Consider the following 12,949-nt stretch of genomic DNA (forward strand, 5'->3'; position numbering starts at 1 on the left):
ATTGGCATTGTCTCATGATTTATGATTTTAGCTTATTTTTATTGGTCATGCATCAATATGTTTTCAAGACTTATCATATTTCACGTTTATGTTTATGCATGTTCTCCACACACACACACACGCGCACACGCACACACGCACACAAGCACGCACGCACGCACACACACACGCACGCACGCACACACGCACGCACGCACACACACACATTGTGCCTATATTGTTTCATAATATAGGGTCTGGCGTTCCTTCATCTGGTCGTGGCTAGATCAGATTAAATCAACTTTACTAGAAGATTGGTGAGTCTTCATGATTCAAGGACTTTTCCACTACTTATCTTTTATTGCTTTCATGTCATTTCAGTTTCAGACTTCTTTTGTGAGCTAGAGGTTTGTTTTAGTCACACTTATGATGCAGAGGCTTGGTGTCAGACTTAGTATGTTTTCACTTATGAGTTTGTTGTACTCTAATTTTGGTATCGTATGTCATTGAAGTATTGAGACTTATATCCAGATTTACCTCTTTATTTCTTTATCTTGTCTATCTTAGTGTCATGCTTATGCCAAGTGGCTTGTTTAGAATCTCTTGGGATCCTATTCGCCAGGTCTTTGGGTCATGACAGTAACTTAGTGCTTTAGACCTCTATAGGAGACTCAAAGACTGAGTAGAGAGTTCGAAACAAGTATTTTTGGTGCTTGTCACATTCATTTTATGTCGTTATGTATTGTAATGAAAAAATATGTTGTGGAATGGGGTTCCCATTATAGGGGCCTTTGTTGCATTGGTTGGGTATTTCTCTACAATGAGACCATTGTAGCAAGTTTTAGCTCGCCATAACGAGAGTAGATTCAAGTGTCAGGGATCACCATAATGAGTCCTCTGTAGAAAAGGTGATGATCGTTGTAGAAGACGACACGAGATAAAATGTATGTTTTAAGTTAATTTTATCCAAGTCCTTCCTCATAACTTAAAATATTCGAACCAGATATTCAATGGGTATTTTTTCTAGGTCTAAGGCTATTTCCATTTTTGAGGTAAGTCTTCTCTGTCAACCATTTCATCTAGTAATTCGATATCATCCTAAAATTCAAAGGGATATTCTTAATGGAGAGATTATGGATTAGAACCCTGAAACTCATGAATTTTGTGAGGAAGCATATGGGTTGATGTGATTAGAGGTTATATTGATTTTAAGTTGTTAATTTATACTTCTTAGCATGAAATTAATAATCTAGTTATTGTTCATGATGTTGTGGGACCTAGAATCCCATAAAATGATTCCTTAGGCATAAAAACTTCTCTTAGGGGGTGAATGAAGTAGAAACTCCATTTGTTAGGCTATTGTTATGATGGAAAAACTATTGTATGATGATATAACCCTTCAATAATGAATTATACCTTGATAGAGGGTAGAGTTGAGTTTTGAATGATGAATGCTATTGTTTGAAGTAAAGATGATGAAATATTGGTCTATTTATTAGTTTTAGATTTTGAGCATTCTGAGACTTTGAGAAAAGAAAGGCTCACATGAAGTATCTTGCTTGTCCAAGTGTTTGGTTGAGGTAGGTTATATGATATCTAGAGTTATACTTTGATTAGTCTCGTGTGTGTTGTGAATCTATAGAGCATATTGATTGGTCTTTAGACATAGTTTGTGATTAATTTCAGTTGGGTTGACAATGCTTGTATAAATATAATGACTTGTGTTTGTAATATGTACTTGTGATATTCATTATACTTGTTGTGTTGTCCTGAGAGTTAAGAAACAAAGACCATGCTGAGATAATAATAAAGCATGTATGGTTCTCATAATGAGTGGCTCGAGTCTAATGTAAGCTAATAGTTAAGAAATTATATAATGGATCGAGTACCACACCAATATGATATATGTTGATGAAGAGTGGCTTGTGCTCGATGTGAGCCTACCGACAGTAGTTAGGTGATGGATTGGGTACTATGCTAGTACGGTACATAGACACCTAGGATCTCCTGCATGTCATAATTAGTAGTAAGACAAAATTAAAGTCACTTTAGCAGGTGTGTCCATATGAGTGATTAAATGAGTGACAAATGGGACTAATATGATACAGAGGCTATACATCTGTGAAATCATTGTGGATATGTTGTCAGGATTCTATGTGACTACTTGTATTGCACAGAGTTTTATGATGTCATTTTATATATTGTGATGACTTATGTGTGTAGTAATTGATGACATTGATATGTCTGGAATGAGTCTATTTATTTGGCTTATAATAATATTTTGACTTGTTGAGTTTATTGACTATGTGAAATTGTATCTGTCTACCTATTTTATGACTTGTCTTTTTATATACTTGTTATTAATTTTAGTCGGCCTATGATGCCTACCAATACATAGTATTTGTAGTGGTGCTACTCCTCCACTTTTCTTTTGAGTGTAGACTATAATCAAGAATTGTCCATCTGACCTCAGCTTTAGCGCAATTATAGTATTTCAAATCTGAGGGTGAGCTACTCCATTTAGGCTGCCATAGATCTTTTAATCACTGATATATACTCCATTCAAACATTGTTCATTTATCTATCTTGTTTTATGACTATTCTTAGATATTTTAGTTATTATGATTGAACCTCTCATTTCTTGCTTAAAAGCTTTTCAATAATGATTAATGACTTAGTTACAACATGTTTTAGTTAGTCAGATATTATCATCGAGGGATTAGTGTGTGTCAATCACAAGGGGTTTGAATTGTAACAAGATTAATATTAGAGTCTTAGATTCGTCAATCTCATTGTATAAAGACATGTCTAGTAGAGTCGAATGGTACAAAGATGTTTGTACTGCTCTTCAAGAGGCTACACAGCAATAGGAAAACTCAATTTCTTTTTTTTTTCTACATGTAGTTACTTGATTACAATTGGTATCTAGTGATCCAAATTAGCTTCCGGCTCTTTCATTCTTTTCTCTCTCAAATGGTGAGGAAACTTTCAGGAGAAGCCAGAGTTGAGGCACCCCAAGTAAGCCATTTGGTTGTAAATCACAATAAACGATAAGCTAGAGATGGAGTTTAGGATAAGAAGAGAGCAGTGACTCCAGCCAGGGCCATGCCCATGCCCGAACTTCTGATCAAGTGCGAGACAGATCCAAGTCCCTAGCACCTTAAGAGACTCCTAATATGGAAGCAAATGAGTTAGAGGCATCACCTCAGGATACTTGGGCAAAGGTTCCAACTATTGGGTCGTAGTGTATAATTTCTTAGATGTGTTCCCCATGAATTTACATGACATACCATCATATCGAGATATTGACTTTAATATCGATTTAGAGCTAGGGATTCGCCCCATGCTATTCTACCTTATCAAATGGCACCAAGGGAATTAAAGGTTCAATTACAAAATTTTCTTAGTAAGGGATTTATCCATCCGAGTGCCTCTTCATAGGTATCTCCTATATTGTTTGTAAAACACTTTATGAACTTGTTGAAATCATTAAATCACAAATATAACGCCGTCTTGATCAAAAGTTGACCATGGTCAAACTTATTCTTTTTATTTAACTAGAAACTGATCCAAGGGCACAAATCACACTCGGGCCCCACGAGATCTGTCCACATCCATCCCAATCAAAAATCACCTTTTGGACACTAACAAAATTATCGAAACTTTATTTGACCTCTTCTTGCTCAAATATTGGCTTTAATCAAACTCATCAACTTTTCAAGCCGAAAAACTCTTTTGAAACCTATCCAACTACCTTAGAACTATATCACCCATTTCCAAAGATCACAAATACCACATTTAAGCTACGAAAAGAGATTAATTAAGACATAAACACAAAATTATAAAGTGTCCCCAATTTACTAAAGGGTTATGTAATAATCCCAATTTACTGAAGTGTTATTTAGTTTTTGATCAAAAGAAGAAAAAAAAAGGAGTACAAGAGAAAAAGGGCTGAAATATTGGTTTTAAAATAGAAAAAACCACAGAGAAAGAAAAAGAAAAAGCAAAAAAAAAGAGCATAAAAGGAAGGGAAAAATATGGATTTCAATCTGAATCAAGAAGATAATGTCTCTAAGCTTTTATTTTGAGTTTAATACGTGAATATGAGTAGATTTTTATGCTAGAAATATGGAGAAATTGTGACGAATTAAGATTATCTAACCTATGGTTCTCCGATCCAAATCATTGATTTAAAAGAAAAATCGTATTATTAGAATTTATTTTTGATTAATGTTCTGATATTCGCCTGCCAAGAATAATGGGTTGATGGTCATGGACTCATGGTACGAAAATTCTATCTTGTTAACCTGAGCTGAGTTTTCAGATCTAGGGATNAAAATCATTTAAAATAGTATATAAATATATGAGAATTGAGACATTCCATTCATGAGTTTTGTTGCATATTTGTGATGCTGATTAAAAAAAAAGTTTCTCAGCACTTACTGACACATCTTGAATACTATTAAATGTGTAATTTTCATGTTCATACAATAACAATAAGATTTTTTTCTATTAATGACGTTAATGTAATGTTGCTGGATAATTATGAACAACGATCAAATATGACACAAAATTATCATAAAATTTCAAGTCGCAAAGTGCATCAAATCAACATGAATTACCTATATAGAATTAAATGGGTAATGAATACAAAATGCTAAGTAACAATAACATCGATCAACTAAAACTTTATATGTTATTGTGTAATATTTAAGGGTGGAAGAACTGAATAAAAAGATATAACTCAACTTTAATGATTATTGTAGACATACTTTGAAAATAAAGTAAAAATAATTAAACATAATCACAATATAATTATCGCGGCTCCAATTATAATGGACCAAAACTAATAATTTGTTTTTTGATAAATTTGATAAGAGTATAACATTAAGTTCTTCNAAATAATCTAAATGTAATCACAATATAATTATCGCGGCTCCAATTATAATGGACCAAAACTAATAGTTTGTTTTTTGATAAATTTGATAAGAGTATAACATTAAGCTCTTCAAATTGGTATATTTTAAAATCATTGTTCAGTTGAAACAAATCAATGCAGTTAAAATATGTGTCTAAACTATCATTTAAATGGTACTAAAATAAATGTCTGAATTCTCTATTGAAAATAATGTATGCACCAAATGTGGAATAGAGTATAAACACTGCAAATGACATATATATACTTATACTACCATCGATTTGTGCAAGGTAATGTTTTGCTCAAATTAAAAATAATAATCAAGAAACACATTTTCTTGAAAATAAACTTTTTTGAAACTAACTACTTTGTACAGCCTCGATAAGAAGAGCCAATATACAAAAAAAAAAAAGAAAAAAAAAAAAGAACAGTAAACCCAATTACTTCTCTGCGAGACTATGACGTCAAATACAATGAAATATAATGAAATCAAAATAAACTTAGCTATAGCAAAGAGTTAATGAGAGATGGAGAACCATCAATTTAAACAGAATTTTCTTTGATTTTCTCCTTAACGATGCTTACTTGATTGTCCTTGTTAAAATGTGCTCTACTCTTTTTGGAAGTACACGAGATATCGCTGCATATTTTAAGTAATGTAATCAAAATGAAAAAATATGTTGATTTATAATGGCAATTAGTGAAGTTCTTTTGCCTTAGTCATATGATTGACAATTCTGGCTAAAAGTATGTCTTCAAATTGAAATTCAATATATGCTATAATAACTTGAAAAAGAATAATACAACTTACCTTAAAAAATAAGATGTGTAATGTTTATATGGTACGTCCCATCGTTGTAGAACTCCAACTTTCAATCTCCATTGGATATTTTGCACGAAGGCGTATGAATTGGAAAACTATTGAAGCACACCTATTTGAATTATAAATCTACAATCTCTAACTATATTTAGAGAAACAATCTATTATAATTTAAAAGATTTGAGTATAAAGTTGAATAATCTTTTTGAATAGTTGTCTTCAATTCAAATTCCACCAAAAAAGGAAAAAACTACATATAATACAATGCATGTATTGTTAATGGAGTGAACTTTTTGATACGCTGCTTCGACTTTTTGAAATGAATTGTTGTATTCCTCCACCACTTTTAAAAATACAGTGTTGTCCATAAAATTTGTGAGTTATTATCCGATAAAAGTAAAAACCGTAAAAAAAAAAACTGTTTGGAAGTTTCATATCAGTATCTGAAACTTTTAAAAACTGTAACAATTTAAATAATAATTTATTAATTAATCCTATTATATATAATTAATTTTAACTAGGTAAAAAAACTCTAATTTGGCTTCTAACGTGATCAGAAGTCTTTTTCTTTTTATTTAATTTCAATATTTTCCTCTATTTTTTTAAATGTAAAATCGTTTTTTATTTTTCTTTAGTTTCAATTTTTTCTCTTTTTTTAATGTAAAATAATTTCTAATTATTGTGGCGCTGACATGTGGCGCTTTCACTTCTCTTATTATATATAGATAGATTTTTGATTAATGTTCTGATATTCGCCTGCCAAGAATAGTGGGTTGATTGTCATGGACTCATGGTACGAAAATTCTATCTTGTTAACCTGAGCTGAGTTTTCAGATCTAGGGATGGCAATGGGGAGGGGAGGATGCGGGGCAGGGTGGGTTTAAGGCTATGCGGGGCAGGTTTAAGGTTGTGCGGGGTGGATTGAAGTGGATTTTTTAAAAATTAATGTGGGCCGGGGGGTGGGGGTGGGTTGCGGGTATATGTGATTTCATGTGAGTTCAAACTTAATTTTAACTTTTTACATGTTATACGAGTGATAGAGCATTATTTATCAAAATAATTTCTTTAAAACTATTAAAATATTCAAGATAATAAATGAAAATGGTTCAATTGAAAATAATATTATTTCTTACATGTTTTCAATTGACCTCTAAAAAATAAAATTTTAAGTCACTATCCTATTAAATTAATACAACTTAATGAAAAAATGAGTTTTTTTTTTTATTATCAAACTTAACTAGAAAAAGAAAATATTTAAAAGTTATGCGGGGCGGGTTGAAAATGAAAAAAAAGTTGTTATGGGAGGTGGAGCGGGGCGGATTAAAAATTATGCGGGTTAAACTCAACACGCCCCGCACCGCCCCATTGCCATCCCTATTCAGATCAACCTTTTACAACGAGTTTGACTTGAGTTAAATTTTTTAAAAATATTTATTGAAATAATTTTGACTTTCTTTGAACTGAGGACATATATATTCTAGTAATCATACTCACTTTTATATATAGGGATTAATTAATTGTCTTTATTAAGAAAACTGCTCGGATGGTAAGCATCCTGGTCAATCCTTGCTTCCAATCTTAAGATTGTAAGCTCGAGTCATCAAGGAAGCAAAAAGGTGAGAGCTCGGGAGAGGTAAAAAAAGAACATGTTAAAATATATTATTTGAGACAAATTACTCCATGTAATTGGTAACCAACACACATTTATTCATTATCAAGTTACACAGACTAATTAAGTACTCAATATTGAGGTAATATTACAGAGAACTATAACACTCAACTTTTCATTCTTTGTTTTTTTTTCCTCTCTAGACATAGTAGAAAATCAATGTCAAAACATCAGCTAATTGATTTCTTGTTTGACATTGTTTCGTTGTTAGGCAAGTACCTGCACATAAAATAAAATAAAAATAAGAGATGATAATGTCCTATATATATATATATATATATATATATATATTGAAAATTTGTAAGTTACACAATATAACTATTAAAATTCAAAAATGACAAAATGTGACAACGTAAAACTTACTTTATATAACGATATACATACATGCGGTGTAACTTACTCAACATTTTGGAATTTCACACTTGATTCGTAGTATTGCAAAAATTCACTTAATATGTAATATTCAGAATCTTGACTTAATCACAAAAGCATATTTTTATAATAATAAAAATTTCATAACATATTTAAGACTATTTTTAATATATACGAAATATCTTTTCCTAAACATCATTACATAAAATTAAACACTAATATAGTACATATGGTGTAATATAATTAACTTACTTTAGCACTTTGGAATAACAGGACAGTTAATAAGATCAGTAACGAAAATCTGTCCAAACAAAGAAGACCAGCAGAATTCCTCATTCTGTACAGCAGCACTTAGTGCTTTGCAACAATTTTGTTTTTCAATAGGGCCAGCATTACAGTGAACTAAAGCTGCCTGCAATAAGAGTATCAAATTAATCTGAAGTCAGTATTTTTAACGTGAAGTACGTAAAAAATTCATAAAAATTATAATAAAAGTTATTTTTCGTGTTTCTTTTTCAATCTATTTTTTAAAAAATGTCACTTTTTACACTCTCTTTATTGTTAAATAAGTGGTTGTTTTAGCTTACGCGCACCACTAAAAAAATTATTTATTTCTAGAAAATGAAATGTATTTTTACTTACTCTTCATAAATAGCTTGAAAAAAATATAACTATTGAGTAGTTTCTTTATTTAAAAAAAGATAAAATTAAAAGAACATCATTATGTCTTCTTGATAATAAAACATCAGTTATTTTGAAACAAAATGAAAAGGTTAAAATAACATTGATTTAGGAACGGAGGGAGTATTTAAAACTCCTTATAACCTCCAACATCCTACATAATATATTTAAGATCACAAATTCAATTTTTTTTTTTATACATTTCACATATCTTTAATTTAAGACCAACAAATTTAAAACTCTTCTTTATTTTAAAACAAATAGATTAAAAAAGAAAAAGTAATAAATGTAAATTTATAACTTAAAATATATGAAGTTTAAATTCTAAATCCGTGTGCCTACCTCGAAGGGGTCAATACCTCCATACCCTGCCTGTGCAAAAGCTTCATGTATAGAACTAGAAGCTAAAATAACACTAACCAACAAAATGGTTAAACTCAAGCCCTTAATATTTGTCATCTCTTCTAATTGAACTTTCTTTTTCTTTCTTCTTCTAAGGTTTAAGACTTTAAATTCATGATATGTACTAGTTGTGTATATATACAAACAATGAGAGGAAAGAAGAGAGTTGATGAAATGAGGAAGCAATTAATGCATGCATAGATCTCAAGAAGGGGTTGACAATTTTATAAACTTTTATTTATTGGTTAAAGAATGATGCAGGAATTTGTAGCAAGTATTGAGGTTTATTAAATGGAAAATATTGGATCTAAGTTATATATAAAGATTGTTTATTCGATTCGTGTAGGTAGTTTAAGAAAAGAAAGAAAAAAAATTAATCTATGATTTGCGAGCTATTATATAGAAGTGAGAGTTATATCCTGTACATACATATAGTGACGGTGAGTTTTTCTTGTTATTAAAAAAAATGAAAGATTTTTATAAAAACTTCTGGTTCTAAAGTAAGTTGTTTAAAGCTAATTGTTACTTTTTCTATCTACTTTTTACTTGTTCACACTTTACTATATTAAATATAGATGTGCACTTACTTATCCAGTTTGAAAAACAAGACCAAACTTATAACTTAGTTTCTAATTTATCTTTATTATTAACTTATATTAAATTTTAGTAATATATTTTTTAAAATATTAAATTTATTATATTTAAAGAGTAATATAGTAAAATTATCATTCTATTTATTGTACCTTAGGTAGTGTACCAAGTCAATAAAGAGGAAAAATTGCATAGTGGAAGTACCAAATATAAGAAATATATATTTTTTGAGACAGACTATAAAGAGAAGAGTATTACATATGTTATTATAAAGTTACCAATTAAGGCATATCATAAATTTTCTTAAAATTACCCTATAAATAATCTTATTATGTAAATATATATGTGCATAGATATTAGAGTAAGATTAAATATTATACTTCAAATTCTAAGAGAGTGAACGTTGTAGCTTCCTTAACGGATTGGCAAGATTTATGCTTAGCTTCCACTTTATGAGTATTTAATTATGGCTAGATTGGATCAATGGATCTTGTCTCCTAGAGTGTCTTAGTTGACTTATATTGTTGAAATATAAGTTCTTTATATATCGGTACAAAAAATAATAAAAATATTTGTTATGGTTATTTGTGACTTTTACATAAATTTTGAATCGAGACCCAAATAATTCAAACGTGCTTCAAACAAGTTTGAACTAAACTTTATGATATGATATATGATATTTGCGATCGCAAGATTTAAATTATACGTGATCGTAGAAGAATAGCACCTTGCAAAGGATTGTGTATGTGGAATATTAACGGTGATAGTTGTTGGGTTTTTAAAAGGTGTGAATGGAAAATGAAGAGTTGCGACTTTTATGAAGAGTTGTGACTTTAATGAAGAGTTGCGACTTTTATGAAGAGTTGTGACTTTGATGAAAAGTTGCGACTTTTATGAAGAGTTGTGACTTTTATGAAAAGTTGCGACTTTTATGAAATGTTGTGACTTTTATGAAAGGTGGTGGCCTTTCCGAAAGATTGTGACTTTTCCAAAGGTTTGTGACCTTTCCGGTAAGGCACAATAAGAACCTTTTCACACTATCCTTTGTTTTCTATAAATTGAGGGATTTCCTCTCATTTTAAAATAGAATTTTTCTGAACTTCTTCTTCTACTACTAAATCTAGTATTCTAAGTGTACTTTACTGCCGTTGAGTGGCTCGCTGACACCAGCGTTTTGGGTATCAATACACTGGTGATTGAGATCATTCTATCCTGGGAGGACATATTCCAAATCAAACCTCGGATACTAGAGGGGAATAATTTCCTTAAGGGGACACTGTGCATTCAGTGGGCTTGATCTTCTTTCTGTTTTTCCAGATTCTGGTATGTGTTACAGATTTTAGATTTGTGAATTAATTTATGCTCTTCTGTTCTTCACTGGTTCATTAAACTTTGGTAACTTCGTGTTTCTGCAAAGTTTGTTGGAATCAGTAAGATTCGTTAAACACAGATTGACAACAATTCTTCTTTAAGAAAAAAATTATTTCGTATATTTTATCTAATTTGTTTCTGTTTCTAGTTTCTCTACTAGTTTTAATTTTCTAGTTGTGAAAATGTTCTTAAACTTTATTGTGTCTTACCAAGTTCTTCAAAGTTTTGTTCTAAGTATCTTGGGAATACAAGACGAACAACAATAGTAAAGCAACAAATGTATAAAAAAGAAAATTTTCTTTTATAAAATTTTTCTACATTGCTCTTTAAGAGATGAGTGTTTGTTTGATATAATTTGGATAATCCTTACTTCTTGATATAGATTTTATGATGAAGTTGGATTCAAAATTTAATTTTTAAAATGTATTATGAACTTTGTTGATTATTAAACTTTTATTGATTTTTCGAGCTCATGAAATATGTTCTTAAACATACATTGAGAACGTGTAGCACACTTGTGTTATAGTTTGTTCGTTGGATCATAGATAAGACACCAAAACCAATTTATCCCTTCAATTTTGGGACATGATAGTTGTTTTTTTAGAAGCTTGGCTAAACAGACTTTAATTTTTGTATAATTTGAAGAAAAATATTACTAATTCCACTTTAAATGATGTGTTGTGATGACATTTTATGACAAGCAGTTAGGATTAAGTGGGTGAATATTCTTTAGAAGGTCATTATAGTATGTGTATAATCTAGGTATATATATATATATATATATTATACATTAGTTATACATATGATATATTGAATATATGTTGACGACGTCTACAAACCGTTAGGATTAAGTGACTGAATTTCTTTAGCTACCTGCCTATAATGTTAAGATTTTCTTTTTGGAAAAGTACGTAACACCAATTGAGATATCATAATCTCTAAAATTCTCTACCATTTAAAATTTTACAAAATTCTCCTCTCGGATACATCCCTCCCATTAAGTAATGTATTACTTGCAATGTAATGGACAACCAAGAAATGTATCTGAAAGCAATGAAAAAATCGAAATTTTTGTAATAGGAGAAATTTTGGGATAAGATGTAATTTACCCCAAATGTATGACATTTCTGTAAGTTTCCCAAAAAAAATGGTGTAAGATTTTTAAATCCAAATTAAATCTTCTTTGTTAAATTGGGTCAAACGTAAAATCTGTATAAACCTAAAATTCGACTAATCCAATGCTTGGGCCTAAAATTCGACTAATCCAAACACAACTATGATATTTTTAGGGGAAACTAAGCAAATATCCATAAAAGTAAAATAATTACAAATATATATCCCTTTACATTCATACCAACTAAATAATTACATTATATACCCCCAACAAATTTTACTAACTGACACTAAATCAATATCATATACTCAATTGGTATCGTTAAGACCGATAATTTTGCTTAGTTGATATTAAATCAATATATATATATATTGTATTGATATCATTAAAGTTTCTTGTTCAGAAATTATTCGTTACACTGTATTGATATCATAAGTATATACATAAAAGTATTGTCATGACTTTATATATTACATGAAATTATTTACATTGAGTCCTATATTAGGACAATTTTAATTTCTTCTATTTGATAAATAGGTTATAGCCCACAAAATCATTTATATTAAAAAAGAAGTGGCTTATATGTTTTGTCATTGTTGATAGTGACATGTAAGCATTACTTGCATGGTTGAGAAACAAGTAGGAATATTCATATTCCTTGAGCATTGTATTTCCTATTCTGTGAATAACTTGCATATACATTAGTACTCCCTCTCTCGTTTTAGTTTGTTTGGCTGATTTTAATTTGATATAGAATTTTATAATGTCAAAAAAAAAATAATTAAAACCTATAATTTTAAATTAAAGATATAATAAATGTAGGAATGAGCATGACACGATGTTGAAAAGTTCAATTCAATAATTTCGGTTTTTTAAAAATACTATACCATTGCCATACCAAATTAAATTGGTATGATTCGATATTTTGAAGTTCAGTTTGGATATTTTGAATGTACGGTAAATCGGTTACCATAATTTAGTCAACTTCTATATATATATATATATATATATATATATATATATATATATATA

General features: G+C 29.9%; 1 protein-coding gene and 1 long non-coding RNA gene across 3 annotated transcripts in view; one reads left to right on the forward strand and one right to left on the reverse strand.

Annotated features, from left to right (window-relative positions):
- LOC125871115 (uncharacterized) overlaps window positions 1-12,949 on the forward strand; it is a 367,917-nt gene that overhangs the window by 294,758 nt on the left and 60,210 nt on the right. The gene's annotated exons all lie outside the window — the stretch shown is intronic.
- Window positions 7,415-8,948, reverse strand: LOC125871383 (uncharacterized). Its single transcript, XR_007447004.1, has 3 exons — window positions 8,782-8,948; window positions 8,011-8,170; window positions 7,415-7,605 (listed from the first exon to the last, which is right to left on the reverse strand). It is a non-coding gene; the product is annotated as an uncharacterized LOC125871383 (long non-coding RNA).

The sequence above is a fragment of the Solanum stenotomum genome, chromosome 1 (assembly GCF_019186545.1).
Source record: "Solanum stenotomum isolate F172 chromosome 1, ASM1918654v1, whole genome shotgun sequence".
NCBI classification, from domain to species: domain Eukaryota; kingdom Viridiplantae; phylum Streptophyta; class Magnoliopsida; order Solanales; family Solanaceae; genus Solanum; species Solanum stenotomum.